The sequence below is a fragment of the Fulmarus glacialis genome, unplaced genomic scaffold (assembly GCF_000690835.1).
Source record: "Fulmarus glacialis isolate BGI_N327 unplaced genomic scaffold, ASM69083v1 scaffold33645, whole genome shotgun sequence".
In the NCBI taxonomy this organism is placed as follows: Eukaryota; Metazoa; Chordata; class Aves; order Procellariiformes; family Procellariidae; genus Fulmarus; species Fulmarus glacialis.
Window position 1 is genome coordinate 71,471 of NW_009214320.1, and position 4,747 is coordinate 76,217.

Sequence of the window (4,747 nt, forward strand, 5' to 3'; positions counted from 1 at the left end):
TCTGCTTATTGAAGAGAAATGGGGACAAGCAGGGACAAGTACATAAAAAAAGCAAAAAAGTGTTTTTTGCTTCAGGGATCCCAACTGTAGTGCAACCCAGGGCTTTATTTCACCAGTTCCTGTACAGTCCCCAGGTGACCTGGAACAGTCTCATGCAATACAATCAGCCCTGCTCATCACCACGCAATCAGGTGGGAAACTAGAGGTCCAATTTCAAACCTTGGATACTAATCGTGACTGTCACAGGTGTGGTACATACATTTCTAATAGCAAAGCTTTGGTTTGCCAGGATGAATGAAAAAAAAATCAACAGGAACAACAGGACAGATACTCAGAAAGCTTTATCGATCCATTTTGCAAGCTTCTACAGAAAACTTTGAACTGGTCTGTCATGTATAAGGTTATGTCACTAGAGATTTTATAGACTTTTTTAAGATCCCCGCAGGAAGATCAGGCTGGATGAAGATTTAATCAAATGTGTGCTTAAGAGAGGTGTGAGTTTAAGTAATACTCAGCACAAAGGAACAAAGATGATTTCTTTCTGTTTTCAACAAATTTCCAAAAGCTCCTGGTAGTTTGTATTGTACTGTGTTAAAAACTGACTTGTGAAGGGCTTATCTATCTCTGCTCATTGGTATTTAATTCTCCTGCTCTTCACTTTGGACATTATAAGTCTCTGAATGTATGAAGTCTGAAAACATATACACACAAATTGCTTCTCTTTCCATAACAGCCCTTTGTGTTCTGGGGCTGATGTATGCTGCTGGGCCAAAGTGACTTTGAACCTAGAGGGGATTTTTGGTCTCAGATGTAACATTACCAGCAAAGAGCATAGGACCTGGCAGGGTATATCAACTGATTCAGCAAAAGAAAAAAATCATCTCCTCTTCCTTGAGGATTTATTCTTGAGGTTTTAGAATAAGTGAATTGCAATAGGAAAAAACAAAGCAAAACAAGAAAAGAGGCTTCTGACATAACTGGGAAAACAAAGATAAGTAAAACAACCTACCCCTACCCCATAGAAAAGACCCCACCACTGTAGCAGCTACGGTCTGGTTTTCAATTCACTACCTCTGCACTGCAGAACACCTGGTTTCCATTTGTGTCTCACACCCTCTCCCCCAAAACAGGCAAACCTCTAGGAGTGTATAACAGCACTGGCCTGGCCACCGTACATGAATTTCCTTCCACAGCATGCAATCAGATCTCATTCAGACACAGACAGGTAGAAATCCCAGAACGCATGCTATGGGGTAAATCATGCACATGCCTGCCCCACAAGGCACAGACAGCTACTGGGATTCCCAAGGAAAGACTGGATTCCTGGTGAGAATAATGACTCCTCCTGGGCAAGCCGAACTACTCGAAACTGAGACTACAGAGAGACAAATGGCCTGAGAGAAAAGCTGACCCATGGTGGTGGCTCTGCCTACAGTAAAGGCCACCCATCATTTTTCAGTCCAGCAAGCAGTTCTTGCACAGTGGTCCTTCCGAGGGAGCCCCTTGGACCTTTGGTCTTCATATCTTCTCCCTCTCCACCTCCACAAGGCCTGTCAATGAAGCAGGGCCAGGCAGCCTTTCCAAGGTCCTTTTAATCTACTCCTCCCACTGCTACAACTGCCAAGGCCAATACTTCAGGCTTGTCTGGAAATAGTTACCCCAACCTCCTGCAGAGCTTCAAGGCATCATCCACCTCCCCACTTCCCCCACAGCACTCCTGGGACCCACCACGCAGGCTTCTATCCCAGCACTGTTTTGTAACCTGGAGTAAGTTTCTGCATCAGCCAATGGGTCTTAGATCCAATTTTGCTACTGAAAGCACAAGCATCCCAGTGCCAGGAAAGCAACAGCAAAACTGGTTAAGCCCAGGAAAAACAGAATTTTGAGTATGGGTGCAATAACAGCCTTTCCGGACAAATAGCCGTGTAGGGTGTGCTCTCCTTTGTAATGAACGACTGCAGAGATGAGACAGGTACTCTAGTCCAAAATTGCAGCTCTGAAAATGATCTCCTGGAGAGGGCCACCTCTTACCACATGCTGTAAAATGAGGTTCAACTGGGGCCTCTAGTAAGTGCAATTTCAAAAATACTAGAGTCTAAATAGTAGCATTTTTACTGCATATTGTGTAATTTAACCTTCCTTCACTTTCAAAGCTCACAGCCACAGTCTTTAGCAGACAGTTCATTGCTCTGAGGTCTGCCTGGCTATAGCTGTACAACAGCAGTATATAAAGTCCCTGCCTGGCCCTTTAATTCCCACATCGTGAGAGAGCTTTCAGCATCTCTAACCCTCCAGTTGTAATGAAATGTGATTAAAGGTGGTGCCTTCCCCGGGTAAGCCTGACTGACTGCTCTGTCCTTCATCCCCTCCACATCAACAACGGCTCTAGGAGCAGTGAGGATTACCTCTGTTTCTCTGAAAAGGGAGTTTTACAAGGAAATCCAGTGGCAGGAGCTTAAACAGCAAAACTGCTGACCACGTGAGCGGGCACAGCCATGGGATGTGCGCGTGTCAGGTGTCAGAGAGGAGAAACCCCACCGGGCCTCTGATGAACACAGCCTGTTTCCCCCTTCTTCCCAGCTTCAACCTCTTTGTAGAGAAGGAGAGCTGAGCAGAGTAGACAGGTGAGTAGGTGGGAGCTCTGCATATGCAAGATACATTCAGTAGTGGCCTAGTTTCAGCAGTGCTTGGTAGCTAAATTGCCACCCCAGTGCTATGTCTGAAAGGCTCCACATTCACCTCTAGAATAGATGTCTATTGAAATGACTCCCTATCCTGCAGGACACTGGACCAGGAGTCTGCATCTGAATCCATGATCTTAGCTGGTGATATTATTTGCAAGTACATCCTCCATGCGGCAGCAGGATCTCTGCATGCTATTGCAAGTGTTGTTCACAAGCATCTTCAGAACAGTAATCTTTTTCTCTTTTTACAGTGCTCATCCTGGGAGCCCAGCCCAGGGTTATTAAAAGAAGAAGCATTAGAATTTGTCCTGTCAGAGATTCACAGCTGCATGGAACAGGACAACAGGACTTCCTTCTTCAAGCCCTGGCAGAGCAGTTTCAGAGGCAAGTCATCACTGAGAAAAATGTTCAGACTGACACCAGTGGGTCTGGTGCTATTTAATTTCACTCTTAATGATGCAACTGAAAAGAAAGTATCAGACAAGACAGTCTATGTGAGCTCTGAACAGATCATACAGTGGCCAGAAGTTTATATGGGCAGTGGTGTTGATACTGGTAAAACAGCAAAAGTAAACCAAAATTAACTACAGTAAAAATATCCACAGATTTGCTTTTGGGAGGAGCTGAAGAAAGTGAGACAAAGGTCTAACCAGAATTGTTTCCATCATAGGATAGTTTGGTTGGTACCCAAAAGGTATAGCCAGCTGTCAGAGAAGCAGAAACAGTTTTCTTTATGAATTCTCATTTCTTGCATTACATCAGAAGGTATTTGTGCACAGAGTGCTCTCTGCACTTACACAGCTTTGCAGCAAGTCCATTAGAGGTTAGCATTTGAGTCCTGATTGATGTTGATACAGTACATGCATCTGTCAGAATCTGAGTGTTGATTATGTACCGTTTGCACATCTCTGGAAAGTCATAAATGCTAAAGATTACAGCTTGCATGCTGGAGGAAACAGAAATGGCCTGATAAGCTTTTATTTAGGATTTGGCATGGCACAGGGGGTATCAAAGAATCAGCCTATGGAGATAAGACCTGCAATCACTTCTAAAACAGACAAGAGATGTACTTTTAGCATAAAAGTTATATACTTTTAGCATTACTGAGAGGCACATCCACCATCCTTAAGACCCAGAACTGCTGCAATATGCAAATATTGACAAAACCGCAGTGAAAGGGAACACATTCTTGATAGACACAATGCTTTGTGCCCAGAGATACCTCTAAGCAATTGTCACCTGGAGGTAATCAGCAATGCTTCTAATAGTTGCTGTGAGGATATCTATGTGTCTGCCATCGGCTTGTGTAAAGATATGGTGCTAATAGGTAACCTGAGAGATTACGTTTAATGTAAGACATGTGGGGACAGATAAGTCTGCATATGATAAAACTGAACATTGCAATAGCTGCCTCAATGTAACCTTGAAAGCTGGGACTTACATTCCCCTAATGAGCAACATACTTGTCTTTTCTTCCATTTTTTATAGCACAGACCTAATTTTCTTGCTTTGTATACAAATGAGAACCAAGAACATCTTTACAGCAGCTGCAGGGGCCAATTCATAAATCAAAATCAGGCTCAGAACTCCCCATTTCTAATTATTCATTTAAATACTTCTTATGAGAAAAAGTTATGTGAGCAAGAGGCCGTTGCCTGTTCATTAGCTGGCTCAACGCAGTCAACCCTGAGCACGGCTACTCTATCTCAAAACAGACAGCAAATAACAGATATGTCTAGTTGCCCTTTTGAGCTGGCTCTACCTGCCTAAAGGTTAGGTGCCATAATACTGAATATTTAGGCTATAATGCTGAATTTAACCCTTTGCCAGTCGGGGCCCACACACCTCATATATGATATGTGAGAACTGTAAAGCTCTGCGGTGCAAAGTTGAACACAATTTTGAGGTGTTGGGTGCTAGAAACCCACAGATGGCTGATTTAGGCAAGGATTGCATTTTGCCAGTGTGAAGCCAAGCTACAGTTGTTCTGAGACCTTTAATCTATTTTTTATCAAATTCATGAAATTAAACTCCAGTTAACAGAAGTGCTGTAGAACCAGGCT